Raw genomic sequence first — 19,521 nt, 5'->3', positions numbered from 1 at the left:
AGATATTTAATCTCTGTTCATCTAGGAAACAGGTACAGTTCCAGAATCTGCCTGGGGACATTTGTATGCATGCTACCCCTCTCCCCAGGAGAACACTCCCATCATGCAATCATTTTATGCAAGGCTCTGCCAATCCCTCTTCTTGGACCTGTCTTATTTTACTTAACTATTTCAACACTGGTTGGGCACAGGAGGAGGGTCCATATATCCCCATGGTGTTATAGGTCCAACGGATGGGGAGAAGAGGGATTTTCACACCCAAGTCAACGCCTGAAAAAACAACAAAGCCACAGGAGAGAGGAGGAGAGACTGCCCCAAATCCATTAAAACCTGAATTTCTCTACACAAAGTGAAACTTTTATGTCCCACAAAGGCATGCATCCACAAAAGACATTGTGATGGTTCCAGCTGAAAGGCAGATTAGAGCCTCTCTTAAGGAGATGAGAGATGCAGGGTCAATTACTGCCTGGTCGGACTTGGATGCGAGACTCAATATCTCTGGGCTGTTGATGAAAAAGGAGAGAAATCTGCTCCTCTCAAAAAAGTAAGTGGATCATAGGGTAAGGAAAGCATGCTAGGTTCTATGTTACAACAGCCACAAATCACACTTTTTAGGTATTATAAAGATTAATTCATTGTTACGTGGCATCTTCTTACCTGGTAAGATTGAATGCTTTCATAAGCTTTCAAAGACATAATTAAGCCACCATACTAAACATACTTGCAAATAGTGCTTCCCTCTTCTGCAGAATTTTCCAGATTCACAGCTCATGCCACACCAAGCTTCTGAGTGGCTGATTGCATTCATGCCTTGTGGCCCTAACAGCCATCAACTGTCTTCTGAAATCTTATTGGTAAAATATTAACAACATCACATACCTTGTGTATCAAAAGGAAATTCAGTTTGACAAGTCTACTTAAAAATATATAAAGCTTCCACTTCTACACAGTGCCCACATAGACTAGAAACTCCTTCAGATTTTTGTGTAAGTATATATGAATTATTCAAGAAGATGAACACATTATGATGCTCTCATCCTTCTCTCAGAAAGCTTTAAATATGAAAATTCCCTTGCTATTTGTTCTCTTTTCTTTCTTTTTTCTTTTTTTTTTTTTTTTTTTTTTTTTTGCAAAGGAAAATCATTGCAATGTGTAGGCAGTCTCCAAAATGAACAAGCAATATTACGAAATGTCTTTGTAGTCTGAAATATCACTTTTATGCAAAGGAGCCTTTTTCCATATGCCACTGCAGATAGCAATTAGTTCAAGTAGAAAAGATTAGACCAGGTGCAGGTTTTGAAGTGACTTTTGGTGGGAGGAGGGAAAGGTCTCCCTTTTGTCATTGTCTGTGGTAATTCATCAGGCATCTGAGGAATTTAGGAATACTCAACCTTTTGTGTTTAGCCAATAAAATATGACCTCCATGGCATCTGTGAACTGGATGGAGATACAGGGCTTATTGATGGTTGTCAGTCCTCTGAAGTGAAAGAGGGCGCAAGGAAGGAGTATATGATATATTTGTCTTCCACAGCACATCTATTTTTCAGGGGCCTTGTTTGAGGACTCATTAAGAAGAAAGACAGAACGAGCCCTGCCAGTGTGGGAACCCATGGGCAAGCTCAGCTTGAGGGCCGGAGACAGGCAGCTGGCAGATGAGGTGACTGCAGCAGTTCCCTCAAGCCTTGCAAAGTTAGAGGTGACCTTCAGAAAATGACAAAGAAAGGGGGCTAACACAACAATGTGTGTCCCTGAGATAAAAGACACTCTCAAAACTTCAAAAACCTCCACAGAAGATTGGATTAACTTCTTCTAATCTATTGAATCATGAGTAGATAGGAGTTCAAAGGACTAATGTAATTTTATTATTACATTTAATCAAATGTTTAAGTTAAGTAATAGGAACTGAGCTAAGGGCAACCTTGCCTTATCAGCTTCCAAAGTCTGAAAGCAGGAATGAATTAATTAAGTAAATGTAACAAGCTTAGGGGTATAAAATAGAGCAGCAGCTGAGTCAGCTTGACCATCGGCCAGTTATAGGGGTGAGATGTGCAGCTGAAGTACTACCAGACGATTCAATTCACTTATCTTGGCAGAAACAGATAAGCCAAAAGGGACGCCCAGAGGGAAACAACGTCATAAATTGGCAAGGCAGAGAGTAATTCACCTTCTTAAACAAAATGTTGTCATCAAGGAAGTTGTGCATTTATTTCATGCAGCAGAGTAGGCTGCCCTACCAAATGAAAGCATATTTTGCAGGTTGGCTTCTCATTTAAGGAGAAGTTAGTTTTGCCAGGTCCAGGCACATTTTACGCAGCTGGCTTACATCAGGCCATGTACTCCAGCCCTTCATTTTCAGCAGATTCAGCCCAACTATCAGTGTCAAATAGGATCACATTGGTCATGATAAGAGAGTTGCGAAGTGTTGCAACGCAAGTATAGAGTGCGTATTCCACAGCTTCCCACAGGCAAAGACTTCTTCACAAGTGTGACAATAAAGTCAATTTTTTTCAAAGATTGTACATTACTTTGTATTGTGAATCAGGAAACTAACTCATAATCAGCTCCACTATCATAATGTGTGCCCAAATGACATATGACAAAAGACTTTCCTTCTATAAATTAGCTGTGGATAAGATGTGAGTAGTTGCAGCAGATTTCATTGAAGCACAGTCAATTAAGTCAGTGCAGTTTAACAAGGGAAATTCTGTTCTAACGGCACAGGTTTCAGCACAAGCATTTTTCCTTAGATGACAGGTAGAGACTTCCAGAGGTGGACAATTAAGTGCAGGACAAAAGACATTATCTTAAAAATCAGGGTACACTAGTGAATATTTTCAATTCACTGGGAACATAAGTGTTGCTTAAAGAAAGGCAAAGTGCAATATAATTTGAATTAATCATTACAGAGACAAGGGATTTTTTCTGCCTGCTGGAAAATTAAGATCACAGAACATTTAGGGGGGAAAGACAAGGCACCTTGTTCTGAGCCTTGTTCTTTTGCCTTTCAACTATCTAAATTTGGGAAAAGCATGGAATTGTCATGAACAACAACAACCTCCAACCAAGTCAACCACAGCTTAATATCCATGAAAAAAAGGCATTGGCATTATGCTGGCTGGCTGAAGTCATGCTGCCTAGGTATAGCACAAAACCAACAGCCAGGAATTTAGGAAATACACAGGAAGAATTTTTCTCTGCTTCAAGCCCACACCTTAAACACAAAAACCAAATAACTTCTGCATTTCTGGCTTTTGCATTCTTCCTCAGCTCTTTTTTTTTTGCATACATTTGTATAGGTGCACAGTATGTGAATGTCAATCCTCCCCCTGATTTCATCCTTTCACCTATATAGTTTCTGCAGAACACCAGGCTGTTGGCTGCACAGCTCTCAGACATTGCCATGGCAATGGACTGTGATGTCAGAGACACGGGATTAGGAGTTCCCTGCATCTATGAGCTAAGGGAGAACCCTGGCTGGGAAGGAGAAAACTCCCATCTCAACAGCTTCAACAATAGAAACAGGAATTTCAAAAGCAGCTAGCGAAGAACCCTTAGTAGTAAACCATCCAGAAACAAGCAGAAATTCAGTATCAAAAATCTGTTGACTGAAGAGAATCCCTAAATAATAATCGGCATAGGAGTAAATAATTAAAATCGGTGGAGCAAAGCCAGTGTTGTGCCAGCAGTAACTGTGATACTAGAATTGAGATAATTTTGCCGTTTTACCAATGAAAGCAAAATACAGTGGGAAAACATAGCATCTTTCAGTCAATTATGCAATGAGTATTTTCAGTTCCACTGGTAAAAAGCTGAGAGCAATTTTAGACAGATTATTCCCTTAGAACAAAAGTTCACAGTAGAAAAGACAATGTAGGAACTGCATGTGTGAATGAACTTAAAATAATCAGATGCCTCAGCTTATATGTGTGGGAACACTGCAAAACTGCAAGCAGTAACAGGGGACCTGACAACCAAAGGCCACTCCCAGTCGTTACCGTGGAAAAGGAACAGATGTCAACAACTGAGCCAACTGCCCAGCCTTTGGGAGCTGAAGCAGGACCCTCCCTAGCCCCGCAGTAGGGCTTTTCACAGCACTGGCAACAAGCACTGCTGCTCTCAGCCAGTGGCCAGACCTCCTGCCTGGGAGGAGGTGCAGCTGGGCAGAGGAAATCAGGGAAAAAAACCCCAAAATAAAAAGAGGGAAACATATAGGGAAGGAAAGAGTGTAGAGGCCCAGAGCAAAAGCTGAAACTGGATTATGTTTTACATCAGGGTGGTTTGCAATAAAATGAGCTGGTTCCTTTTCTAAGCTTGAAAAGAGGGAACTGGGAGCAAAAATGCCCTGCTTTTCCTCTCCTGCCTGCGTGGCCTTGCTTCTTCTTGAATTCACTGCTGCGATGGCTGACATAGCTGTGTGCCTACCTGCAACATCAGGATGCCTGTAAATCAGAAGAGCTCCATCTGCTTCCTAAACAGGAAGCCTTGATGACTTGGTGTGTTGGACAAGGACGACACGACAAGCTGAAGGACCTCAAGCAGTATATTTCAATGGAAAACAAAATAAACTGAAGGATACACACACACCCCTGTAATGATTTCAAAGGTAACTTTAAAAAAACAACACAGTGCCTCTTCAGCACTGTGCTGTGATTTAAGTCATGTCTACACCCAGTAGGGAGTATTGAGTCAAAGAGCCCTGAAACACCTATTTCCAGAGCTGAATGCTATTTAATTACTAACTGGCCTTGCTTCAAAAAAAGGGTACAGCCTCAGACAAAGCCATCTATATTGCAGCTGGGACACGAGCCAGTGCCTTCATGTGTCCCCGTGTTGTGCCATGAAGATAGACCAGCCTGTTCAGAGGTTGACCAGGGCACTGTGCCCTGCTTTGTGGGGTGGACCTGCCTGATGAAAGGCTTCTGAAACAACTGCTAAAAATCTGTGCTTTTGGAATGAAAACTCTATTTCACTTAACTAAATTCCAAGCAGACCAGCCCATATTATTTTTGGTACAGACGTTGTAATGACTTCTAAGTGATTTGAATTGCTGTTAGAAATTTTGTGCCTGTTTTGCAACCCATAAACTGTGGGCTGGGAAACAGAAGCTGTGATTCTAGTGGACAACATTTTCCTCAGCATTTCTGCTGCTCTTTTCAGTGCCAATGAACAGTGAAGAAGCCACAGTCCAGATTAACCGTAAGCCCTCTACATTGTTTTCTGCATTATCTCCTGTGGTATTTGAAGCATCTGATGTATAGACGACAATTACCCATGTTGCTGGCATGCACCTGTGTGTTGCTGCTGATTCTTCCCATTTTAGCGCTAGTACTTCATATTTCTCTTAAAGCATGAAGAAAAGGCAGGCATAGAAAATTATTTTGACATTAGACCACACTCTTCAACAGCCTGGCTCCTTCTCCAAATTTGCTGGGTTTTTACTTCTGCCATTCCCAGCGCAGCACTTTGCAGAAATACAGTTGATGCAAAGAGCTGGTTGCACGTCTAAGTGAAAGCAACTGTGTGGTGTGTCAGTGAAAAGTGCTCTGTGAGAATTATCCTCCCAACTCAGTGGGGTGGTAAGGGGACTCTTCAGAAAGAACTGCTGGGTTTGTCTTCAAGAATGTTGTTCCCTGAAATAGTAGGATGCCTCTAGTACCTTCTGCCTGTAGTAAATGCTGCCACGTGGCACAAGTTATGTCAAAACTCTTCTTGAAGTTGTGGTTGCAGAAAAGGCAACTACTCGTATTCATGCTTTTCAAGTGGTTGTGCCCTAGTCACTAGTGTTTTTACTGGAGTTCCTTTAATAACTTCGTCTTGCTTTGTAATAAATATGTGCTTACTTACAAGTTACTGGAGGAACGCTGTGCACCTGCAACAGGCCACAGAGAAGTGTACACAACAATCACATTTTGTCTTTGCAGCTGAAATCTGCAGAGATTCCAGCACTATAAAATAGCTACAAGAAAAAAAAATAGATAGCCAAAAATCTAAACACAAGTGAGAAGGAATTTTAATGGCAGTGGAATACACATCAGTCAGAGGGAAAACAGTCCATTTTATCAGCAAAGATTTTGTTACTGACAGCTGCATTCTCTAACACTTTGCCATACAGAGAGCACAATGAGAGATCAACAAAAGCAATTTTGACTTAAACTAATTGCTTGTTGTGTTTTACATCATGTTTTCACTGTGCCTAGTTCACTAAGTATAATTATACTGCTTTAGAAATCACATGAAAAATGACGAGCAAGCTACAAACACTCCAGTATCAAGTGCAGACTCATGTCCACATGTTCACTCTCGTGCTTTCCCATGTTTCCTCTTTTTATTAAGTTATTTTTCTAGTAAGTAACAAGTTACCTGACAGGGATGTCAATTAGTCACTGCAAATCTTACCATCTGTTCAAGATTTCTTAAGATTCAATGAGAGTTTTCAATTGACTCTTCACTGGGTCAGACCCTCAAATGTTCAAAGAATGGTATGATTATGCTGAAGTTTAAATTCGTGTGGAGCTTCATAGAGGAAAGACAGTCTGATCCACCTAGATCTAAGAATTAAATCCAACTAAATCATATGTTTAAGAATGGAGACCTGAATTCGCATTAATTCTGGCTGTAATAATTCAGTATCTTTAATTCTCACTTATGTAGCCATTTTTCTCTTTCTGCCTTTATAGAGACAACAAAAATCTATTTCTTGCAGAATGCTCACCATCTGTAAAGCACCATGTGCTGTGAGCAATCACCAGATAACCTTGTGTAGGAAAGCTGATGCCGTGTGCAGGTGCTTATTTTGCTCCTCATCACTCCCTGTTCAGTCAAAAACATACAGGTGTTTTGAGTCCCAGATTAATTCCTGTAACAATCCTGGGATGTAGTCAAGTGAAATAAACCCTGAAGTTTAATGAACATGCAATTAACTTAAATGAAACTGAAGCAGAGAGATACAAGGTCTGATCCACGAAAATACTGATAAACTCTAAACTTTAATAATTTCATGAATAGATGAAGTGTGCTCAGTCCCTTTAAAGATGCCAGATGTGCAACTTGCTCAGTTCTGTTAAAAAGAAGTCCTATTCTTTTCTGTTGATCAGTCTGATTTTTGTAGTATTCTACTATAGCAGAAAAATCCAAAACCAACCAAACCAAAGTTGCTGGTGGTCTTCACTTGGGCAATCTAATGTAATAGAAGTTAAAAATAAAAGTTCAAATTCACTAAATATTTTGAATAGATGAAGTATAATATTTGGGAATACTTCCTCTCGGGTAAGATTCTGAAAATGCATCATGAACGCCAGAAAGTACTGATGCTAATAATACTGTTCCAACTGACTAAAAATAGAGGTCTGTGACAAGCTAAGAATGAAAATATTCAGTTGGAAGCTTATAACTGTTAGTCATAGTTTGATCTCTTAAATCTGTCTTCCATGCAAGAAATTATTAATGCAAAAGCAATCCCCAAAAAAAGTTTTGGAGAACTACGAGGATATATTACAGACAGCTTCAGTAGGTGTATATTTCTGGTTTAGTAAAATCTCTATACTAAATATCTAACACGGTAATTGCATTTTTGCAGGCACGTAAAGATCATGATTTATTATATTTAATCTACTTTTGAACTGGGCATGCTCTTCTACTTGCTGCTCTTGCTACATGTTGACTTACTGCATTTCCACCATAGAAACAGAGGATGTGTTGGATTGGAAGGGACCTTACAGATCCATGGGCAGGGACATTTTCCACTAGACCAGGTTGCTTAAAGTCCCAGCCAGTCTGGCCATCCAACCTTCTGCCATCACAAGGCCAAACAAGCTCATGCGCAGGGAGACCCATCAGGTCCATGGCACCAAAGGTCTCACGCTGCAGATCTGCTGCTCCTTGGCCACATTATCTCCTAATATAGAAATAGTCAACCTTTCCTTATACTGTTCCCAGTATATTTGGACTTCTTGGCATGGTGTTTAAGAAGTCTACTGATCATATGCTCAGTAAGAATGCCAGGGAAAACTCCTCAATATCCCGCTGCAATCCCTCTGGTCCTGCAGGAGTGAAAGCTCTGACTGCCCAAGGAGGAGAATGTGGATGGTAGCCCTGGGGTGGTTGGTAGCAGGAGGGGTGTGCAGCTGGTACTCCAGGACTGCAGGACACCATCAAAAGACCAGGAGCACAGAGGGTACAGTGGTAGCTGCAAAGAGAAGGCAGATAGAGTCCTTTTGGGCAGCCCCACTACACCGGTATCTCTGGGTAAGCTGCCAGGGGCCATGAGGCAGTAGCACAGATTGCTTGGGACTGCTTGCCCCCTTCCAGGGTAACTGGGGTCAGAGGAGAAACTGTTCTTGCACGTGGGACATACTTCATCTGGAAAACACCATCTCCATTCATTTTCTCTTCTCTTCTGCTACCTACTGTACAATCATCAGACCAACTGCAGCATTTTTGTTTGCTAGGAATGGGCCAAAGCTTTGCTTCCCCAGTTCAGGATTGTGTTTCTTTGGGGTTTGTTCCTCTCTTCTTTTCCCAAGTGCAACTAAACACTTTCTAGGGAAAGTGTTTTTATCTTGACATACTTCACAGATCTCTAAATCTGCTGAGGCTCAAGCTCTCTAGAACACAGTTAAAAGTTAACCACCTCCTCCTAAGCTTTATTCCTCTCTACATTTTTTAAAGAAGAAAATGCTCTTCTTTTCCTCCCTCCCTTAAATCAATGAGAACTCTTTAAAAACCTGGGGTTAAAAATTCCATCATGTAATCTTGTGCAACAGTCAGGGAAGGGTGGAGATATAAATATCATAAAGTCCAAATTCATCACTGAATCTGGAGCACATCCACGAATTTAAAAGCCGATGGGACACTCAGAGTAGAGATAAACACAGATGGACAACACCACTGCCAGAGAGAAGGATTAGACAGGACCCACAAGTGACATTAGGGAATGATCAGATCAAGGCAGTGCATTATACTCCCACATCCATGCTTCCCACCTCTTCCAGTAAGATGAGGCAAGAAATTTCATACCCCCCACTAAGAATTCTTGCAGCAGAGAATCTTTTAAGGCTGCAATCAATATGTTCTGCCTGGCTCTATGCTTCTGGCATGTTCCTCTTTAAAAAACTGACCACTATGTGACCTTATGGTGCTCTTCCCACTTGCTGTCACTCATCTATGGGCAATACCAGAACTTCCCCTCTGAACTGTGTCCTAATTCCTGTGACTACCCTGGTCTGCTATGTGTCCTCTTCTAAAAAAAAATTGGCTCATTGGACCACATGTGCATGAACGTTTTTGAATAAATTGTTTCACTGCACACACACTGATTGCATTCAAAAGTTCAGTTTTTCCTTTAATGAAAAGGTTGCTGGTGGTGGCTCTACCTGGTCAGCATCCTTCAGGAATTTAAAAGAAAAAAAGGACTTCTTATTTTTTGCTTCTCCCTGAGGGCTTTGAACTCTCTGGGTGCTTCAAAATGTAAAATGAAAGCTCTAAATTTTGGGTCAGCCCATTCCCTACACATTTCTCTTGCTTGCTCTCAACATCCACAGTAGTCAGACAACTACTACCAGCATACCTACCACAAGTGTTCACTGCCCTGTGAGTAGAGAGCGATGCCTCCCACAGTGGACACCTAACACACCTGCAATTCCCTGGCTGCTGTTCTGCAAAGTTGAAAACTTTGAATTGGTTTAAGCAATTCTTGCTCCCACTTCTGCATGGAGCAGGCGCTCGCAGTGAATGTAATAACCTAAACAGCACACTGTGTGAGTCACAGGAAAATATTCAGCAGAAGATTTTTGACATTGCGACACACTTCCCTATATTTAGACAGGAAGAATCATGTCTCGAAAGCTAAGAGAACTCAACAAGTTTGAAAATGAAACCTCTAGGATGATTTTTAAAATTCTGCCTGACTTATCTGAGAAGAGCAGCCAGTGGTCCTCTTCCAGGAAGGTCAGCCATTAGCAAGTGGTGAGGTTAACACAGCAGCCAGCTCATAAACTTTGGATACTCACACCTGAGAGATATTTGTTATTCTGAGCCAAGTCAGACTTGTTGCTGGAGTCCCCAGCTTTATCCGTTATTTTTTTTCTTTAGAGTGTTTTACTTTCTGTGTTGGGTTTGGGTTTTTTTTTTAATATGCTGTACTTGCAGATGCAATCAAATATTGCAGCTGCTGGTCCCCATTCATTTCTGGGCATGGTTGATTCACACTGCTCTGTTTGCTGACATTGTTCCTGTGGCTGCATCCCAAAAGCCCGATTCTCATTTAAACTGGCTCCTGACTCCCTTTTTTACTCTTATAAAGGAGTAATGAAAAAAGGCCTCAGCAGAAAGAAGATCTGGGCCTTAAATCAACTGAAAACACCTATTTGTCAGGTAGCTAATCCAAGATGTTATAGCCATTTATAAAAACTTGTTATTTTTCTGCAGTCACCCAGGAATGTTTTTAATAGCTCTTCACCATGGTGCCAAAAGACACTTTTTGAAGGGATTTAATGCCCAGATCATTGCAAATCTGATCTTTGGTTTTGCCTTTTCCCCCGCCAGCAGCTGTGAACAAACAGACTTTGAAGCCTACAACATTATTAATCTGAGACTTATTACAGTAAGAGAGAGAGAAGGAAATAAATCCTTTCTTCTAGCACTACTAACTCAGTGTAATGGCCCAAGAATGACAAGCTAAACATTGCTCCAAAATTATCAGGCTTCATTTCTCATGACGAGTAGCAAGCAGCAGATTGCACTTTATCTTTTTAAGCTGACCTGACTGCAAGCAAGGAATGTGCAGAATGCCAAGGCCCTCTGTTCCCTCTGTGCAGGCTCTTCCAGCAGAAACCCTGTATCATGATGCAATATTTAGCACTTTGTTCTTCTCGTGCTTAGGACAAAGATATATTCAGAGCAAAATGGAGAAAAAAAATAATCTCAAGCCTTTGCAGACCTGTGGCGCATACGCCTGTGTTGATTCTGGAGGAGAATGCAGGGCTTGGTCAGGGGGAAGCACTGCAAAAAAATATATCATCAACATATCTTTGGAGCTGAGCTTTGATCAGTTTCCTTTACTGTCCAGCAAAACAGTTGGTAACCACTAAAGCATTTGGAATGATGTCATGAGGTACAAGGAGGATCAGCCCTGAGTATAAGATGGTCGAATGCCTTTACAATGAAGACACTCTTCTCTGTCAAAGGCATGTTGGGTTAATGACAAGGCCACACTTTATGGGTGCCTAAAGACTTTGCAAGTGGTCAAAATCACCATTGATAAAAGGCTATTTTAATTTCTGTTAAACTGTTTTTATTATCATCATGCTCGCAGTTGTATGATGAAAAGTTGTCAGACTCTTTTACTGGTTTTCTCTCTCATTTAATTCTCTACTGATAGAAATGCTACCTAAATAAAACACCTTTTCTATATTTTCTCATATTCTAAGCAGTCTGATACTTCATCTCTTATAGAAGAAAAACAGGCAGCAATGAGTTTAATACTCAGAGGAAGTTCAGAACCAGGCTAAATATTCAAAAGGGAAGTAAATAAAATACACTATTTTATTTATGTTAAATGTTAAATGCTGATAAATTATCACTTTAGGATTTAAAAAAAAACCAATAAACCAAATAGATCTTGATTCAGCTCTCCTTTATTTGCATATAATTCCTTTATTAAGTTTTTCCCTACAAGGAGCACTGGAGAAACTGTCCTCGGAATGCAGTGTCTTTGTTCTGAAGCTTCAGCAATTTCAGGCTGGTCCCATCAATCTCAGTACTTAAGGGAGGTACTGTGGGAGTCATGACTTGCCGTGGCTGTATATGAATGTGTGGTGAGCACACACTGCACTTCACAAAGTCCCTAAACACCTGAGATTGAGAACTCAGGTGCCCCAAGGAGGGGTATTGCTCTTCTCTAGAAATCCACAAGCCTAGGCTACACAGTCAGCACAATTCAGGATTATTTCCTTTGGGCTGTGGTCTCCACTTGGCTTCCCAGGGGTGTAGGGAGGCACTCACCATGCCGGCCATACCTTTCTTAGGCTGATGGGAGAAACCCAGCAGCCTGCTGTAGCCATGAAAAGGTGAAAACTGCTTTCATATCCTACTGGTTTGAAAATTGTGATGACTTCTACTCTCCTTCCTATCTTACCTAACCAGAAATACAGACTTGTCCCTAATTGCATTATTTTTTCTCAAGAAGAGGAGAAATGTGTTCATGTAGCATCTGAATACTGTAGCCCTGCATTACTGGTATTTCTCAGCAGGCCTCACGGTAAAGCTCCTATCATTTGCCAACCTGTCATCATTTCCATCAAAATATGCAAACATCCACATGGCTATTTGTCTTCTGCCATGCCCTGGAGTATTTTCTCCTATTTCAAATTGCGACTACAGGGACAGGGTTGTAGCATGCAAGCTCTGGGTTGGAAAAGTTGCTCATCATCCCACACTTTCAACTTTTTTCTATGCTTCTTAGGGACTAGGATACTTTTCTACAAGCAGAGAACATGTATTTTCTTAATTAATACATTTAAAAAATATTATGTAGAATTTAGTCACCCGTTTCATATAACACTGAATCTCATTGTGGTGCAGAAAGAGTTTCATGGGACAGAAGAGAAATAGAGAGTAGAAAAATGGCCCTGCAGTCTCTACTTTGTTTGTCAGTAATGTTTTGTTATTACGAGAATGCTTGGGGTTATATTTTTTCTGTGCTGGACTGATAGATTGTGTTTTAATCTTTTGTAAGACCGGTTGTTTAGATCCCTTTTGCAAGGCTGTGGAGAAAATGCTCTTTTCATAAAAACAATCCAATTCTTCTGTAAATATCTGCTGTCATATTTATCCTTTTGGAATTAAATTCAAATTTTTTTTATTAAACTTGCTACCAGAGGAAGCAACAGTTGCAAAGACTGTTTAAATAGGTACCATTTGTGAATATAAACAGTTTCGGATTTTTTTTGTCTGAAGGCTTAAGTGGTTTCATAATTTCTGTTGCTGTTTTGTGAGTGTTTTTACACAGAAATAGACCAAAGCATTCTGAAACTACACGTAAACAGTGGAGAAGGGGGAAGAGGACAGTTATTTTAAAAAAAGGCTGGAGATCAGAATGGGAGGCTGTGAACACAAATGAATTACACATATGTGAGTAGCAAAAGGAGAGAGTCACTCTCTCTACATTTGGAAATGATAACAAATATCAGGCTGTCCTGTGATCTCCCAGTCCAGACCTGTCAATCCAAGAAGAAAAAAAAGATCAGTAGATCACAGTTTGGATCAGGATATGAGCCTTCAGTGAGTATGACAAGGTAGATTTCTTTACTCCAGGCTAGTGGTGATTCATCAGGCACCGTCACGTATGTCTTCAGATTTTTGCTGCTACTTAATGTCTACTTACAGGGGCCCTTAAATCACTTAAAGATAAATAACTCACAATGGAAGAAAAAGGCAAAGAAAGAAACAGAAGCACAATAAAGACTGCAAAATGAGAGAAAACATTTGCTAAGGAATCGATTAGACTCTACCCTAATGCACACCGCTCCACTCCTTACCACTGCATTAAGCATGTTCCCTTGAGCTGCATCCCTCCCCACCTGCTGCAGACACATCATCTCTCTCTTTCCTACCTCTCTACTCCTGTCTCTGGGAGACTTTGGATCAGCAATGCAAAACATGGCAGAGAGAGGCAAAATAACCCGCTGTTCCAAATCCATACAGGCACTGAGCTGAGAGCAACAGCTATGGGCACAGCCTGACCTCCTGTCTCCTCTCTGCCCATGGTGCTCTCGCCAGCAGAGATGGCTGGTTGCCTGCACACCAAGCAGTGTGGTGCCACAGCCCTTCTTCAATGGACCTTGTTACCAAGGGTTTGATCTTAAAGATAAAAATTTGGGGGCTCACAGTTACCAGTGTTAAAATGTCTAAATTATCCCTTCAAACCACATGAAAGAAAACCAAAACAAAACAGATAACCCTGCTGAGGTTCCAATAAGTTTGTGAAACTTTCTTCCAGTGCCATTTTGGTTTTTTTCTGCTCTCAGCAAGTGTCCTGGTAATGCTGTGCAAACACACACAGCTAAGCATTGCTGCTTTGCACAGATTGTCTAAGCCAGGTTGGCAACAGGCACCCACCTCACCCACAGCTTTGAAAACTTGTCTGCAGTGGTATAACTGTGTCACAAGACTGGTCCCCAGGGAATTTCCAGAACTTGCTCCCCTGTCTGAAAAACATTTCTTTGTCTTAGCTTAGCTGTCCTGCCCAACATCATCTCCCCCTCCACCAAGTCCTTAAAAGCCAAAGGCTGTATGAAGAATGACTTCAGCCTCACGAGATCAGAAGCTGTGGGTAGTCACACACAGTTATGCAAAGCCTCTGAGGTAAACGATGACACAGTGAGCAGGGAAGTGGGAAATCAGACCCATGTGGCTTTCCTGAGGGCTTTTTTGTATTTTTTGTTTTGTTAAGTAGTCCCTCCCAAAAGTCACCAAGGGAAGTAAAAATGGGATCATACTACTCCTCATTAATAAGCTCTGTTTTCACACAGCATAGATTCACCCCACATTTCATTTTTTTGGAGCACACAGGATAACAACTACCAATAAAACTTGTGAGTTGACTGTTTCATCACTTAAGAAGCAGTGCTTGAGTTGGCCATTTATTGCTTAGCTCTATTGTTCCCAAGTTGTAGCTGATAACAGTTCACAGGCAGGAGCTCTGGATGTTCATTTGTCTCCAAATTCCATCACTTGTGTATTTTGTTATAATTTAGTTATTTGAACAGGGCTTTTTCATCTCTCCCTGTTATACAGCCACAAATCTGCTTCCTCCAAGCTGCTAACTTACAGCAAACTCCTGATTCAGTCTGCAATTCCTTTGAGCTCTGAGAACCAAATACTGTGGTTTAAAAAAATTAAAACCAGAGATGAAACCTGACTGTTGTTCCATGCATCTGCTTTAAATTGGTTGTTCTGTTTATTTTAGAGTCTTCAACTAGTGCAATGAAAAAGCAAGCATTCATTCTGCTGAATTAGTCTTGCTGCATTGGGCTTTATGCTTGCTTCTATTTACCCTTCTTTTTTAGAGCATCGGTGCTCTAAAATTTTTGCCTTCACTGCAAAATCAACATGACTAACAATTAGCACGTGCCATTAAATTAAGTGCTGCCTCTACACCAAATCCTGTAAGTTACAATCAGTTGCATTTTAGCTATGGCTGATTAGTCCAAGGTCCCTCTCGATTAAGGATCCCTCATCAGCTTTCAATATATCCTTGTTAGTGAGTGCATGCAGACAATGCTAGCAGCCCCTTGATGTCTTCCCATGGCTCTCCATGTGTGTCCAGCACTAATAGAAACACTCTCCCACACTCTACAGGGCCGGAATCAATAGTGAGATTCAGTTTTTCCAGGATTTAGAAAAAGAGGGGGAGCCACGGGGGTGCCAGGGCACACGTAATGAAGGGCAGGGACACCTCACAAGATGAATGAGCTGAAAGGGAGAAACTCAAGTGTGGGCAATACCGTTAACACTGACATGGACCCAGGGACAGATCTTCCATTTATGTCAGCCTTATTTCCTTACTCATACAACCCTGCCACAAATCAAAATAAAGCCTTAGTGTTATTTAATTTCACTTGAGTGGTCTTCAAGTCTTGACTAGTCTTCAGCAGGTTGATGAATCCCTGTCACTTGTTTTTTTGGGGAGCTGGAATATTATCTTAGCACCACAGCTTTTGTGCTGTGATCTGTGGACCACATAAGCAACCTGTAATTTCTTGTAAAGAGTCTTTAGAAGACAGTTAAATGTTTTGAAGCTCTATTGAGCAAGTCAATACAATGGACTTATAATCTCCAGAAGAGTGTCCCTATGTAACTGCAAACTCTGGTCTAGGGCTTTTGCCCTTGTTTTGAAGGGCCAGGGAGCTAATGGGGTCAGGGAGAACTAACAGCAGCAGAGCAGATGCCCTACAGATGCTCTCCCACTGCATGTGTTGTACAGGGTCATTTGGTTGTCAACACAGGGTTCACACAGCATGGCTCCCCTACAAGTACCTGAAAAGATGTTTTAGTGAGGTGGGGTTTGGTCTCTTAAAGGTCTTTTCCAACAAAAATTATTCTATGATTTTATAGGTGAGGAAAGCAAGGTTCACGTATTTGATGTAGAGCAAGCAACTTTACTGGCGGGGAAGTTACAGGTACTTACAACTCAAGGACAGGGGCTTTGCCCCATCCAGTCTGCACAGCCAACATACAGCCTGAAACTCCCTTTCTCACAAGTCACTGAGCTGCTTCTTACCACCAACACACTGCAGATGTCAGTGCCCTGCATTCAGGTACCACACCTGCTTGACTTAAGGGGCTGTATAGTGTCATTTCCTCTAGGAGCAGAAGGACATTTAAATGTGCTTGTCTGAAGGAACAGGCACTATCTCAGTAAGATTTGCATAGCAAATATAAGACATATATAAACTGTACATAAGGTGATTTGCAGTTACTTAAATAGAAAGGCAGTGTAAACTGATGTATTAAAAAGTTCTAGTCCTAGGACAAAGGTATCTGCCCAGGTATTTGCCCCTCTGCTCCACTGTGGTGAGACCCCACCTAAAGTTCTGCATCCAGCTCTGGAGCCCCCAACATAAGAAGGATGAGGACCTGCTGGCGCAAGTCCAGAGGAGAACCACGAAGATAAACAGAGGGCTGGAGCATCTCTCTTATGAAAACAGGCTGAGAGATTTGAGGTTCTTCAGTCTGGAGAACAGAAGGCTCCCAAGAGACCTTATATCACCTTCCAGTACTTAAAGTACAAGACAGTTGGACAGGGACCTTTTACAAGGGCATGGAGTAGGAGGCCTGAAAGTAGGTAGCCTCAGATTACATATAAGGAAGAAACTCCACTGTGAGGGTGGTGAGGCACTGGAACAGGTTGCCCAGAGAAGTTGTGAATGCCTCATCCCTGGAAGTGTTCAAGGCCTGGTTGAATGGGGCTTCGTTCAGTCTGGTCTAGTGGAAGGTGTCCCTGCCCATGGCGGGGGGGTGGAGCTAGATCATCTTTAAGGTCCCTTCCAACCCAGGCCATTCTATGTTTCTATTGTATGATTTGCACTGTAAGTGATGTGATAAGTTTCATAAAGCAAAATGTTAGCTTTTATTTTTTGAGTGAGTAGACAATCCAAGCTTGAGGCAAACTGCAGTAGTCTGCTTGAGTCTGTGCAATGTCTGTGTAATGTATGGAGATTTGACATCCAATTACATCCCAGGCCATTCCAGGAACAGAGATAATGTTTCTGGTGCCAGGCCAGGTTAAATGCATCTGGCACAATAGACCCTGCAGATGCTCAGTTGGACAGAAGCAGAAACTTTATGTTATCCTATTTTCAGATGCCAAACTGAGCTTATTCTGCTCTTACAAAGCAAGGACGTAAGAGACATGAAAAGGAAGTGGTTTACCGCAACAATGGCATTCGTGGCTTGTAATGCCCGTCCAATTACAAGGAGCAGACAATTGTTCATCATAAACGTTAGCAAGAGAAGGCTGAAAGAAGAGAAAAAGCAGCCTCCTATGAACAGGAATAGAAAGGCTGAACTCTTATAGGCTGATGCACATCTGGCATGACTCTGCTGTAATCAGCAGTTAGCCGGTACTTGCACCCATCCACACAAGAGCTGAAGCCAACCCCAAAAGTCTTCCCCTGTAATTGTGGCAAATATCACTTCACCAAACCCTCTCTTTTGTTCTCCCTAGAACACTGGGCTCCCTCCCTTTCCAAACAAATCTTTGCTTAAAAGTCATAACAATAAAGCTTATACACTTTCCTCGCTCATCTGACACACAGTCTGTTTGCCTAGGAACTTCCTGTCAGGGTGGAGGGACCTGAGGATGGATTAAACATAAAGAAGGCCCAAACCCACAGTGTTTTCAAGCTTCTTCAGCCAAATGGTATGCACCACTGGGGGAAAAAAACCAAAAACAAACACAAACTCCTGAGGTTTTAGAGAGCCTTTGTGGGCCTTCTTGTGAAAGTGGCTTTCTAGACATGTCTATGGTGTGACCAATAAGACTTGCTTTAAATGGTTGTTCAGTCAGCTTTGGTAGGTGAAACTGATATTCCTAATTTCTCATTTGGTTGTTTCTGGCTGAGGCATGCAGAGTACCTTAGGTTAGGGAGTGCACCACCTTCAAAACACAAATCGAAAAACCTCAGAGAGCTTCCATCTGCCCCAGAGTCATATGTGACCATAGCTGCATTATGAAATTGCAATAATAATACCTTCCTATTGCATCTTGCCACAGAGCTTTGTGACTGCTGAAAAACACATGTGGGCAATGATGGAGATGCATCCAGAAGGGAGCAGAGACAAAGTTGCCTGTCACCCAGAAACTGCAGCTGCTTATTAGCAACCATAATAAATAGACATCTCCCATTCCAAGGAACAAAAAAACCATATTAGTTACCAGCAATGAGATGAAAACCAGTGACTTCGTACGTTAAAAGTTTTATTTTACATGAAACTACACTGATGAAAACACTTCTTTGTCATGTTCTTAGATTTTTCTGATGAGGAAACTCCAAAGATACACAGGAGACTTATCTTTCTCATAGTGCAGCACCCGAGGACAACACCAAAGCAAAGAATATTTGCCCAGGATCCCAAATCTTCCCAGCAGCACCATATGGAAAAAAAGGCAGTTGTAAGCTGTGAGCGCTCAGTCTCTACCAGGTACCTCTTGGTACAAGAGAGCAGCTATAATGCTGAACTAATCTGTGCAGGGCCTCAGAGAATTAAATTTCACTATTTAAACTCACACCAGCCAGAGGCAGTATGTCCAGTGAGATGCAATACAGTAGTGGATCAGTAAGGCACTGGCTGCTGATAAGGTACGTTCCTGATAAATGAGTGGCCCTTCTCTGATTAGTGTGAAAATATGGTCAAACCTTTCTAAAAAATCAGTTTTTCTTAGCTGGTTGATAAGAAAGTTTGTAATGTCAGTCCAAGACAAAGCCATGAATCAGAGGGCATGAATCAAATGACTACTTACGAGAGATAAATTTGCTATGATTTTCTCTACTCAGCCATGCCAAAGAACTTCTTAGCTTAATAACACTGGTTGACACTGGCATCACCCCAGTGGTTCCCAGTTCTTCCTTATTAATGTGAATGTTTTTGACTCAGCACTTTCACAGTCTCATGAACTTTGAGGCTGACATAATTCAAGTTGCAAAAAGCATTTATAAGCATTAAAGATCAATAGCAAAGCTAACCTGAGGCTTGAGCTAAGTTTTGATTTATGCATTGAAGGTTTCTACTAACCGGGCTATGGGGATGCCTTCAGCACAAAACTGAAATTCTCATTTGCTTCTTTCTCTGTAACAAAACAATGCCTGAAACCAAATCATCAATCTCGAGGTTCGAGTTGTTCTGTTTGGGTTGATTTCCAGTCATTCTGCAGTGGATGCAGCATAACTCATTATGTTGAAGGTGCATGGAGATATTTAGAATAAGGGCAGCTTTCACAAGGCAGTTCTTCTAGGTTGCTGC

The sequence above is a fragment of the Pipra filicauda genome, unplaced genomic scaffold (assembly GCF_003945595.2).
Source record: "Pipra filicauda isolate LSUMZ 115617 unplaced genomic scaffold, ASM394559v2 scaffold313_size859762_pilon, whole genome shotgun sequence".
Lineage (NCBI taxonomy): Eukaryota > Metazoa > Chordata > Aves > Passeriformes > Pipridae > Pipra > Pipra filicauda.
Note: the sequence above shows the minus strand (reverse complement) of the source record.